General features: G+C 44.2%; 1 pseudogene; it reads left to right on the top strand.

The window, feature by feature from the left end:
- The first annotated feature begins 7,444 nt into the window (after positions 1 to 7,444).
- LOC148503025 (E3 ubiquitin/ISG15 ligase TRIM25-like) lies at positions 7,445 to 8,598 on the top strand (annotated as a pseudogene).
- The last annotated feature ends 4,846 nt before the right edge of the window (positions 8,599 to 13,444 follow it).

Genomic DNA, 13,444 nt, shown 5'->3' with positions numbered 1-13,444 from the left:
AGCAAACCAAGACGGCACATATATCATTGCCTAACCAACGTAAGGATCATTCATACAGTGAGCCTAAGCAGCACGAATATAATTGTAATAGCAATGCTTACAAGTGACTGTAAGGATCATCAAACGTATGTTCTTATGCTTTTGTAAATTGTCACATGATCCAGTTCAGGAGGACTATGTTTACCCTCCTCATACATATTTGATATAAGGCGCTTTTATGTTATTTATGTTGTCTAGTCATGTTAGTCCTTTTATGTGATAATTCAATAATAAAAGTTACGTTTTAACTTTAATTTAACTGGCAGTATTTGTGCCCCTAACACAAGAGAGTACTTTCTTCTTCCCCTCTTTTTTTGCTGCATTTTACTCTCAAATGTGCACCTCCTTTGTTTATCTATATTTGGGTATGTCTCTACCCCCCTAAGTGATATGTTCACAACACAATTCTGGAGTTTTGTCTGCCTGCTTCCATCACTATAAATATCGTTGGCACCAGTGCTTAGGGTTTTCCGAATATTCCCTTCCCACTTATCTAACCCCCCCCCCCCGGGAGGGTAAGGGTTAGGCTAGGGGAAGGGGGGGTTAGGTTTAGGCACTTAGGGGGGGTTAGATTTAGGCACTTAGGGGGGCTTAGGGTTAGGCACTACGGGGGGAGGTTAGGGTTAGTTATACTTACTTAAATTCCCTGTCAGGATTTTCACTGCTGTCGGTCTGCCGGCGTCGGGATTGGAACTGCCAGCCATAGGACCGGCGGTCATTCATACTGATTCCCTAGCTACTATCACTGTCTACTCTCTACTCTAATATTCAATTTCTGCTCCCATCTAATCTCCACTTTTACTACAGTATGCTCAATAACATATTTTTGTTGTGCTGACACTTACATTTTGTTTTTCTTAACAATTTTTGGAAATCTGCACGTTCTCTTATATTCTTTCTTCATTTATACTTTCAAAGTTTACTTCCCCTTTTTACCTCATCCTTACCATGACCATGTTGTCTTCAACTCCTCCCTCCACTCAGTTTCTACCTAAGCTTTTGTTCTGCTCCCTGATTCCACCTCTATCCTTTTCCCCTGGTCTCCCCCACCTCCTCCTATCTCCCCTTGTCTCTCTGCCTTCCTCTCCCTCTTCTCCCATTACTCCTTTTTCCTTCTCTTATACCCCCCCAGGATCCGACTACCCCACTGCTAATCTCTCCTCCCTCACTTCTCTCACTGTCACTTCACCCCACCTCCATCCACGTCTCCTTAATTTCCCTCCCTGCCCACCTTCTACAGGTTCCCCTCCTAGCACAGGAGCCCACATGATCCCTACACTCTATTCATCTCGGTCTCCCAAAGTAATCTCATCTCCATGCTATTGCAACCCTGATAATCTCATTTACATCTCTCTTATCAACTCTGTCACTCTAGCCTGTGCCCTCTGGAATGCCAGATCAGTCTGTAACAAACTGGCCCCCACCCATGACCTTTTCATCTCCAACTCCCTGAATCTCCTAGCCATTGCTGAAACCTGGATTTTACCCTCGGACACCACTTCTCCTGCAGCTCTCTCCTATGGGAGCCTCACTTTCTCCTACACCCCCTGGCCTGGGGGTCGGCATGGGGGTGGTGTTGGGGTCCTTCTATCCCCTGGATACTCATACCAACTCATACACTCAGAACCATCCCCTACATTCTCTACATTTGAAGTTCATGGTATACGCCTCTTCCAACCAGTACGCCTCCGAGTAGCTGTCATTTACTGTCCCCCTGGCCCTCCCTCCAAGTTCCTTGACAACTTTGCTTCCTGGCTCCCTCACTTTCTCTCCTCTGACCTACCCTCTATTATCCTAGGTGACTTCAATATTCCAATTGATATCCCCACAGAATCCTCTGCCTCCAAATAACTCACTTCCTCATTTGGCCTGTCCCAATGGACCTCCTCACCCTCCCATGCGAGTGGGCATTTGCTTGATCTGGTATTCATTTACCACTGTGATACTTCTGCCTACTCCAATTCCCCATTCCCCCTGACGATCATCTTCTCTCTTTTAACCTATCCCTCTCTCCTTCCCCTCCTCTACCTCCGATAGCCACTATCACTAAGCGTAACATTGAAGCTATCAACACTGCTTTCTTTTCTTCCCTACTTGACACACTTCTCTCTCCTATCCTCTCTTTCTCCAGCCCTGAACAAGCTGCTTCCCTATAAAATGCCTCCTTTACTTCTGCTCTAGACTCTGTTGCTCCGGCGATCACTACTCACCCTTGCAAATCCACACCTTAACTCTGGCATTCCAAATGCAACAGGTACCTGCAAAAATGTTCACGAACTGCCGAGTGACAGTGGAGAAGATCATGCTCTCAGGCAGATTTTCTCCGTTTCAAATTCATGGTGTCATCCTACAGTGCTGCCCTTTCCCTCTCACCCTCATGTCTTCAGTTGGTCTCTCCCAATGGACCTCCTCACCCTCCCATGTGAGGGGGCATTCGCTTGACCTGGTCTTCACTCACCGTTGTGATATTTCTGATTACTCCAATTCCCCATTCCCCCTCTCAGACCATCACCTTCTCTCTTTTAACCTATCCCTCTCTCCTTCCCTTCCTCTACCTCCTAAGGCCACTATCACTAAGTGTAACATTGACGCTATTGACACCGTTTCTTTTTCTTCCCAGCTTGACTCACTTCTCTCCCTTATCCTCTCTCTCTCCAGTCCTGAACAAGCCATTTCTCTATACAATACCTCCCTTACTTCTGCTCTGGAGTCTGTTGCTCCGGCGATCACTATTCACCCTCGCAGATTTACACTTCAACCCTGGCATTCCAAATGCACCAGATACCTGCAAAAGTGTTCGCGAACTGCCGAACGACAGTGGAGAAGATCACGCTCTAAGGCTGATTTTCTCCATTTCAAATTTATGCTCTCATCATACAGTGCTGCCCTTTCCCTCTCTAAACTGTCATATTTCAAGAACCTCATCTCCTCAGTCCTCAAATCCCCAACGTCTCTTCACCACCTTCAACTCCCTCCTCCGCCCACCCCTCCTCGCCTCCCCTCCTCGCTCTCTGCCCTTGATTTTGCTACCTACTTTACATCTAAAATTGACTCCATACATCAGGACATCATATCCAACCAGTCCCCCTGCTATAGACCTCCTCTCTTCCCAGATCACCCCTCTCCTTCAATTTTACTGACTCTAACATTCTTCTCTCCTGTATCTGGAGAGGAAGTCATGTCCATCATCCAGTCCCCTCCCCCTTCCACCTCCCCCCTTGACCCTATCCCTTCACGTCTCCTCCGCTACCTCTCTCCTTCTGCCTGCTCCCATCTTGCCCACCTCTTTAATCTCTCCCTATCATCAGGCACTGTCCTGTCTGCATTCAAACATGCCCTTGTCTCCCCCATACTAAAAAAACCAACCCTTGATTCTAACACTCTCCAACTACCGTCCCATCTCTCTCCTCCCTTTTGCTTCCAAGCTCCTTGAGCGTGTTGTTTTCAAGCGCCTTACCACCTATCTTTCCTCTCATTCCCTCCTTGACCCTTTTCAATCTGGCTTCCGTTCTCTCCACTCCAATGAAACTGCCCTCACAAAAGTCAGCAATGACCTCCTTGCTGCTAAATCCAAGGGCCACTACTCTCTGCTCATTCTCCTTGATCTTTCTGCTGCTTTTGACACTGTGGACCACGCTCTCCTTCTGCAAATCCTTCACTCCCTTGGTCTGCGTGACACTGCCCTCTCCTGGCTATCCTCCTACCTCTCTGACCGATCTCTCCTTTTCTCACTCTATACATCCTCACTAGGTGCTCATCAGCTCTTTTGACCTCCAATATCATCTCTATGCTGATGATACTCAGATCTACCTTTCCTCCCCTGACCTCTCTCCCTCTCTCCTCACTCGTGTCTCCAACTGTCTCTCTGCCATTTCTTCCTGGATGTCCCAGCGATTTCTTAAACTTAATATGTCTAAGACTGAGCTAATCATCTTCCCTCCCCCCTACATAACCACACTTCCCACCATTTCTTTATCAATTGATGGCACAACTATCTCCTCTAGCCCCAAAGTGCGCTGTCTTGGAGTTATCCTGGACTCCTCCCTCTCCTTCAAACCACATATCCAGAATCTCTCACAGTCCTGTCGCTTTCATCTTAAAAATATTTCCAAGATTAGACCCTTTCTCACCCAGGATGCCACTAAAACCCTCATACACTCATTGGTCATCTCCAGATTGGACTACTGTAACCTTCTCCTATCTGGCCTCCCCAAATCCCTTCTCTCCCCTCTCCAGTCTGTCCTCAATGCTGCTGCTCGGCTGATCTTTCTCTCAAAACGCTCTGCATCTGCCTCCCCTCCCCTACAAGCCCTCCACTGGCTCCCCTTCCCCTTTAGAACCCAGTTTAAGGTTCTCACACTCACTTACAAAGCCCTCAGCCATTCCTCTCCCATTTACATCTCTGATCTCATCTCCCTTCACTCTCCTGTCCGCCCTCTTCGTTCAACAAATGCACGCCGCCTCTCATGCCAATTGATTACTTCCTCCCACTCCCGCCTCCAAGATTTTGCCCGCGCTGCTCCCCACCTTTGGAACTCTCTCCCGCTTCCCATCAGACTCTCCACCTCTCTACAATCCTACAAACGGGCTCTCAAGACCCACTATTTCATCAAAACCTTCCAGCTCTCATCTTAACGTGCTGCTACATACTCCTTCCTCCCTGCCTACCCCATCTGTTTCACCCCTGTTTGTCTGTCCCTCCCCCTTAGAATGTAAGCTCCTATGAGCAGGGCCCTCTAACCTCTTGTGCATCTCCTTACTATACCTTCATCTACTTCTTACTCTCTACCAGGGCACCTAACACTTGATTGCTTTGCATTGTTGCTTATCTGGGTGTTATGGTCGCGAATGTAGCAATGTATATTATCCATGTCCTGTAATATATTGTACTGTACTGTAAGTCACTGTAAATCAATCTATTTGTTTATGTACTTTGTAAGGTGCTGCGGAACACTTGTGGCGCCATATAAATAAACGATAATAATAATAATAATACTAATAAACAGTAATATTTTAAGAATATCTTCTCCTCTTCCTGTCCTCAAATCCCCAGCATCTCTTTTCCACCTTCTACTCCCTCCTCTGCCCACCCCCTCCTCGTCTCCCCTATTTGCACTCTGCCATTGTCTTTGCTTCATGTTTTACATCTAAATTGATTCCATACATCAGGACATCATATTTAACTAGTCCCCCAGCTCTCCACCTCCTCCTTTCCTGGATCACCCCTCCCCATCCATTTTTCTGACTCTGACATCCTTCTCCCCTGTAACTATAGAGGAAGTAAAGGCCCTCATCCAGTCCTTCCCCCCTTCCACTTATCTCCTCGACCCCATCCCCTCCCGCCTCCTCAGCTACCTCTCTCCTTCTGCCTGCTCCCATCTTGCCCACCTCCTTAATCTCTCCCTCTCTTCTGGCACTGTCCCTTCTGCATTTAAGCATGCCCTTGTCTCCCCCATTCTTAAAAAACCTACCCTTGATCCTAACATTCTCTCTAACTACCGACTCATCTCTCTCCTCCCTTTTGCCTCCAAACTCCTTGAGCGTATTGTTTACAACCGCCTCACCACATATCTTTCCTCCCATTCCCTCCTTGTCCCTTTTCAGTCTGGCTTCCGTTCTCTCCACTCCATAAACTGAAACTCACGAAAGTCAGCAACGACCTCCTTGCTGCAAAATCCAAGGGCCACTACTCCATGCTCATTCTCCTTGACCTCTCTGCTGCTTTTGACACTGTGGACCACACTCTACTGCTGCATATCCTTCACTCCCTTGGTCTACATGATACTGCCCTCTCTTGGCTGTCCTCCTACCTCTCTGACCGTTCCTTCTCTGTTTCCTCTCACAAGTTCTCCTCCCCCCCACAGCCTCTTACAGTAGGTGTTTCCCAAGGTTCTGTTCTTGGACCTCTCCTATTCTCTCTCTATACGTCCTCTCTAGGTAAACTCATCCGCTCTTTTGACCATTATCATCTCTATGCTGATGATACTCAGATCTACCTTTCCTTCCCTGATCTCTCCCCATCACTTCTGACTCCTGACTCGTATCTCCAACTGCCTCTCTGATATCTCTTCCTGGATGTCCCAATGATTTCTCAAACTTAATATGTCTAAAACTCAGCTGATTGTATTACCACCCTCCCACATAACGTCATTTCCCACTATTTCTTTATCAATAGATGGCATAACTATCTCCTCTAATCCCAAAGTGCGTTGTCTTGGAGTCATCCTGGACTCTTCCCTCTCCTTCAAACCAGTTATTCCTAACCTCCCACAGTACTGTCGTTTCCATCTCAAGAATATTTCCAAGATCAGACCCTTTCTCACCCAGGGTGCCACCAAAACCCTAATACAGTACATTCACTGGTCATCTCTATATTGGACTAACGTAACTTTATCCTATCTGGCCTCCTCAAATCACATCTCTCTCCTCTCCAGTCTGTGCTCAATGCTGCTGCTCGGCTCTTCTTCCTCTCCAAATGCTCTACATCTGCCTCCCCTCTCCTACAAGCCTCCCCTCTCCACTGGCTCCCCTTCCCTTTCAGAACCGAATTCAAGGTTCTCACACTCACTTACAAAGCCCTCACCCATTCCCATTTACATCTCTGATCTCATCTCCTTTCACTGTTCTGTCCGCCCTCTTCATTCACTTAATACACGCCACCTTTCATGCCAATTGATTACTTCCGCCCTACTCCCACCTCCAAGATTTTACCCATGCTGCTCTCCACCTTTGGAACTTCCTCCCTCTTCCCTTGAGACTCTGCACCTCTCTACAATCATTCAAACAAGCTCTTAAAACCCACTACTTCATTAAAGCCTCCCGCTCTCATCCTAACTTGCTGCTACATCTTCCTTCCTCCCTGCCTACTCCATCTGTGTCACTCCTGTTTGTCTGCCCCTCCCTTAAAGAATGTAAGCTCTTTTGAGCAGGGCCCTCTACCCTCTTGTGCTTCTCCCTACTCCCTAATTTCATTTATCTCTTACTCCCCACTAGGGCAACTAACACATGGCTGCTTATGTGGGTGTAAAGGTCGCTAATATAGCAATGTTTATTATCCATGTCGATGTCCTGCTTTGTATTGTAAGTCACTAGTTACTTATTTGATTATGTACTTTGTAAGGCTCTTGTGGCGCGATATAAATAAATGATGATAATAATAATAATAATAATAATAATAATAATAATAATAAAAAAGGGACAGTATAGTAAGCCTAATTATAGATATGCAGGGGTGTGAAAAGACCCAGCACTGAAGGGGTTAATAAAACTAGCACAGCTTATTGCAATCTAAGTAACTGGTGCTGTGCAGGTTAAATGACCTTCACTGACTGCACAGTAAATGCATGCTTCCTATGTGTAGGGCGGTGTCCCTGTAACTCAGCCCATACATGTAATCTGAGTGGTAACACCAGCCCCACCCTCTATGGTGTCACAGACTTTGAGTTTCACTTCTCTCCTCTGCTGTTAGCGATGGCGTCTGCTGACCTGAGAAAGGAGCTGGACTGTTCCATCTGCCTGAGCATTTATATAGATCCAGTAACCCTGAGATGTGGACATAACTTCTGCCGGGTGTGTATTGATCAAGTGCTGGATACACAGGAGGGGTCTGGAGTTTATTTCTGTCCAGAATGCAGAGCAGAGTGTAAGGAGCGTCCTGTACTGATACAGAACATTCCTCTGTGTAACATAGTGGGGAGTTTCCTGTCTACTCGGCCAGATCAGGAGGAGACTGGGATCATCTGCACTTACTGTATTCACTCTCCTGTACCTGCTGCTAAATCCTGTTTGTTGTGTGAGGCCTATCTATGTGATAATCACCTGAGAGTACACAGCAAGTCAGCAGATCATGTCTTATCTGATCCCAGCACTGCCCTGGGGAGCAGGAAATGCTCTGTCCATAAGAAGATCCTGGAGTATTACTGCACTGAGGATGCTGCCTGTATCTGTGTGTCCTGCAGTTTGGCTGGAGAACATCGGGGACACCAGGTGGAGTTGCTGGATGAGGCCTCTAAGAAGAGAAAAAAGAAACTGAGAAATGTTCTGCAGAAACTGACAATAAAGAGAGAGGAGACTGAGAAAAGAGTCCAGAGCCTGGAGGAGCGCAGGAGAGATGATCAGGAAAAAGCAGCTGGTGTGACAAAGACAGTCACCGCCCTGTTTAGAGACATCAGGAAACAGCTCAAAGACCTGGAGAAGAGAGTCCTGAGTGAAGTCTCCAGGCAGGAAGAGCACATTTCACTCTCACTCTCTAATCTGATCCAGCAGCTGGAAATAAAGAAGGACGAGCTTTCCAGGAAGATGCATCACATTGAGGAGCTGTGTAACGTGTCTGATCCACTGACTGTCTTACAGGAACCAGACACAAGTGACTGGTGTGATGGTGAGGACAGAGAGAGACATGATAACCAGGTCCCTGGTGTAGGAGAGCTGGATGTGAGTCACGTTTCAGAGACATTACACACATTATATGATATAATCACTGGTATAAAGAAAGGGATCTATGTGCAGGAATCTACCGACACACTACAGGATGTAAACCCAGCGGGTAATACAGAGTCTGATGTAACCACAGCTATAGAGAAAGGAAACAATGTTACAGAATCTGATATTATAACTGGTATAAATATAGGTTTCAATATGCAGAATAATTCACCTATATATCTAGATATGAACACAGCTGGGAATTATATATATGCATCTGGGGCTTACCAAGCAATCTGGTCATATAACAGCCAGTGTTATCCAGAAACACCAGAGAGATTTCAGCTTTATAACCAGGTACTAAGCACCACCAGCTTTTCCTCAGGGCGACATTACTTGGATGTGACTGTCAGTGAGTCAGGGTGGTGGAGTGTAGGGATGTGCTATCCCAGTATAGACAGGAGAGGGGATCAGTCACGCATTGGGTATAATGACAAGTCCTGGGCTTTGTGTAAGGGGTTGTGTGACCAGTATTCACTGATACATGACAGGAAACAGATCCGGTTACCTGGCAATATCTCCTGTAATAACGTGGGGCTGTATCTGGACTATGAGGCAGGACAGCTGTCCTTTTATGTTCTGACTCCACAGATGAGACACTTACACACATTCACTGCCACCTTCACTGAGCCCCTACATGTTGCTTATTGTATAGGGAGAGATTGTACAGCTATATCTGCTACAGACCGTGACATACTTGCTAACTCTCCATGATTATTATGGAGACTCCCTGAAATCCGTGTTCCTGGATGTGATCTCTTGTTATTACAATCTTTCAATATACATTTGTGATATTTCCAAATTTTTCATATTTTTCTGATAGCTGTGATTGGCTGCTGTATCTGTCTATCAATCAGTGTGTACCCTATTACTGTAGTCAGTGCAACACACTTGCACTCAATGGAGTTTATTTACTAAGTCTTGGATGGCGATAAAGTGGACGGAGATAAAACACCAACCAAGCAGCTCCTAACTGTCATTTTTCAAATGCAGCCTGTGACATGACAGTTAGGATATGATTGGGCGATACTTTATTTCCGTTCACATTACTTCCATCCAAGGCTTAGTAAATAGACCCGAAAGACTTTAATGTCTGCAATGGGTAAATGAACTGTTGTCTTTTAAAGGGGGAGTTATATCAAACCATCAAGATAAAGTGGAGATGTTGCCCATAACAACCAAATTGACAAATGACAGTTAGAACCTGATTGGTTGCTATGGGTAACTTCTTCATTTGATCTCTCTTGAAGGCTTCATACATCTCCCCTTAAAGCTTCTGCTGCTGTGAGTTGCAGTCCAAGACTATTTTTCTTTAATAATATGGGATGGGTTGGACCACAACACCCAGCATAACCCATTGCTTAGCTTTATTAACGTCATATTTGTCATAATCAAAAAGTATAATTATTGTTGTCTCTATTATAAAACTGGTGTAATACAGGGGTTAGAATATAGAAAATGGACCAAAGGCGTAAGTCAGAGGGATTTGGTATTGTACAGCCGCAGGTATATTCATCCAGATTTTTCTACCTAAAATGTTGGGATACAAATCTGGGATCCCTGTAATCTGATTGTCACATTCAATGATCTGCAAAATAAAAACTGCTTATACCGATGTACAGCGCAATGTGTTTTTGTTTTTCACAAAAGAAATGTACTCTTTCCATTTATTTATAAGGTGTCACAAGGCTTCTGTAGCAGTATACAAGGCAGGGGCAAACGCAGGATTTTTATGGGGTGGGGTTTATATATATATGTGTGTATATATGTATATATATATATATATATATATACTGCAATGCCACGGGTGTGGCACTCGGGGTTAATGACAGAATAGAAACTACAGCACTGCAAGTTGTTTACAACGTTTCAATCAATTTATGATTTTGATCAGGTAATAATAGACAATACAAGGAGCACCTTACCGTATACCTTTACAAACAGCAAGTGAAACACCCAGTGACTCGTGCTCCAGCCCGACTCGGGTCTGTGAGCACATCAATGACGTCAACCACAGCGCAGTGTAGTTTCTGTCAGTGAAACCGAAAGAGAAACCATCACCATGGAGACAACAAAATACATAACAATGTAACGGAGAACCGGACACATATGGTAAAAGCACAAACGCTTCTGCACAAAAGCAAATAATCATTAAACAGAACAATAGTACTAAGATAAATATCAACAGTAATATAGATACCATAACATCAGTAATTAAGGCAAGCTACTGGTAGCATTTCATTAAGACCTATAACGTCCAGAAAATGAATCCAGAATGATTCACGTTTTAGTAACATCAAATTCCTATCACCTCCTCTTGAGGGTTGGGTCACATGGTCAATCAATCTATATTTTAAACCAGAAAGATTATGGCCAGCCTCTAGAAAGTGGCGAGCCACAAGCTGATCACTAGAACCTTTCGTAAGTGCCATTCTGATGGAAGACCTATGTACACCCATCCTTTCTTTGAATTTTCTAGCAGTTTCACCTATATAGGTAAGACAGCATGGGCATAGGATCTGATAGATTACATACGTCGATTCACAGGTAAGAAGGTGTTTAATCAATTTTTTTTTCCCAGATTGTGGATGATAAAAAGTATCTCCGGTAAGCATAAATCTGCAGGTAACACAGAGACACCTAAAGCAACCAAGTTCTCTAGGAAGCGCACTCATCCCAGGGTTACTGCCCATACCTGTAATATCAGTCTTAACTAATACATTTCTCAGGTTATTACCCCTAGAATAACAGGCACGTAATGTATTGTCCTTTAACCCTAAATCCATGTCAGTCTGTACAAGGTGCCACAGTTTTTTACTAATATCATTAATCACAGGTGAAAGTATATTATACTGTGTAACCCAAGTGAACGTCTCCTGTTTCTCGGCATGTATCTTTCTACACAGCAGATCATTCTGTTCAAATTGTAAGACTTTACTTTTAAGCTGCAACAGATACTTCAATGCATAACCCCTATCAACAAAGCGTACTATCAGCTCATCAATCTGTTGTTCAGCCTTCTCTCTACTGTTATTGATCCTCCTCAGTCTCACCATCTGAGAATAGGGGATACCACCTCTGGGATGGCAACTACTGGCATGTAAAAACGTATTGCGGTCAGTATTTTTCCGAAATACCGTTGTCTCCAATAAATAATTTTTTAGGCTAATCCTCACATCCAAAAAATCTACTGTCTCAGATTGTATGTTGAAAGTATATTTCATAGGACAGTCAGAAGCATTATGATTTTCAAAAATCATCCTTAAATCATTACAAGAGCCAACCCATATTAGAAAAAGATCGTCTATAAATCTTTCATAAAACAAAATTCTGGAAGCAATGCTGTTGTCATTAAAGAATAATTGTTGTTCAATATCGAACATATAGATATTAGCATATGTTGGGGCTACAGATGAGCCCATCGCACATCCTTTAGTTTGCAAGTAATGGGCACCGTCAAATATAAAGAAATGGCAAGATAAGACAAGTTCTAATAGACATAATAGGTGGTTTTATTAATGAGAAGTCTTTTTACAGACGCTACTCCATTCTGATGTGGAATAATAGTGTACAAGCTAGTCACATCGGCCGTAACTAGCCAAACCTCCGTAGTTGGCGGAATATCAATCATCCAGGGGCGGATTGGGATGGAAAACCAGCCCGGGAAATTTCTGCAGCAGCCCTAAATGGGAGGAGGTGGAGTCTGTGAAGGGGGCAGGATCTGATGACAAATCTAAATGGATCTAATGGCATATAGGGGCAAGTGGAGGAGAGACAGCAAGAAATCTAAGAGAAAGATGGGGGAGGGAGAGAAACAAACGAGAAAGATAGAGAGAGAGAGACAAAAGCTGTTTTTTTCTTCATCATTTATCAATATACAATCCCATCTCCTCTATATAATAATAATAATAATGCCACATATCAGTATGTGCTGGGGGCTGTTTTATTCCCTCTCATATCACTGTATAGTGTCTTCACCTCAATATAATAATAATACCACATATCAGTGTGTGCTGGGAGCTTTGTTAATCCTCAGATATCACTGTACGATCTCCTCTATATAATAACAATACCACATATCAGTGTGCTGGGAACTGTGCTATTCTTCCTCATATATCACTGTACGGTCCCCTCTCCCCTATAGAATAACAATACCACATATCAGTGTGCTGGGAGCTGTGCTATTCTTCCTCATATATCACTGTACAGTCCCCTCTCCCTTATAGAATACCAATACCACATATCAGTGTGTGCTGATGGCTGTGTTATTCCCCATTCTATATCACTGTACTGTCCCATGTCACCTATAGAATAATAATACCACATATCAGTATGCTAGCTGTATTATTCCCCCTCATATATCACTGTACAGTTCCCTCTCCCCTATATAATAATACCACATATCAGTGTGCGCTGGGAGCTGTCCCCCCCCATATAAATCACTGTACAGTACCCTCTTTCCTACATATTAATAACAATACCACATATCAGTGTGCTGGGAGCTGTGTTATTTCCCCTCATATATCACTGTACGGTCCCCTCTCCCCTATATAATGATACCATATATTAGTGTGTGCTAGGTGCTGTGTTATTCCCCCTCATATATCATTGTACGGTCCCCTCTCCCCTATATAATAATACCACCACATATCACTGTGTGCTGGGTGCTGTGTTATTTCCACTCATATATCACTGCATGGTCCCCTCTCCCCTATATAATAATAATACCACATATCAGTGTGCTGGGAGCTGTGTTATTTCCAGTCATATATCACTGTACGGTCCCCTCTCCCCTATATAATAATACCACATAGTGTGCACTGGGAGCTGTATCCCCCCCTCATATATCACTGTACAATCCCCTCTCCCCTGTATAATAATAATACTACATAGTGTGTGCTAGGTGATGTGTTACTCCCCCTCA

The sequence above is a fragment of the Taudactylus pleione genome, unplaced genomic scaffold (genome assembly GCF_031769625.1).
Source record: "Taudactylus pleione unplaced genomic scaffold, aTauple2 ptg000478l, whole genome shotgun sequence".
In the NCBI taxonomy this organism is placed as follows: domain Eukaryota; kingdom Metazoa; phylum Chordata; class Amphibia; order Anura; family Myobatrachidae; genus Taudactylus; species Taudactylus pleione.
The sequence above is the reverse complement of the archived record's forward strand: the minus strand, read 5'-3'. Positions and strand labels throughout refer to the sequence as shown.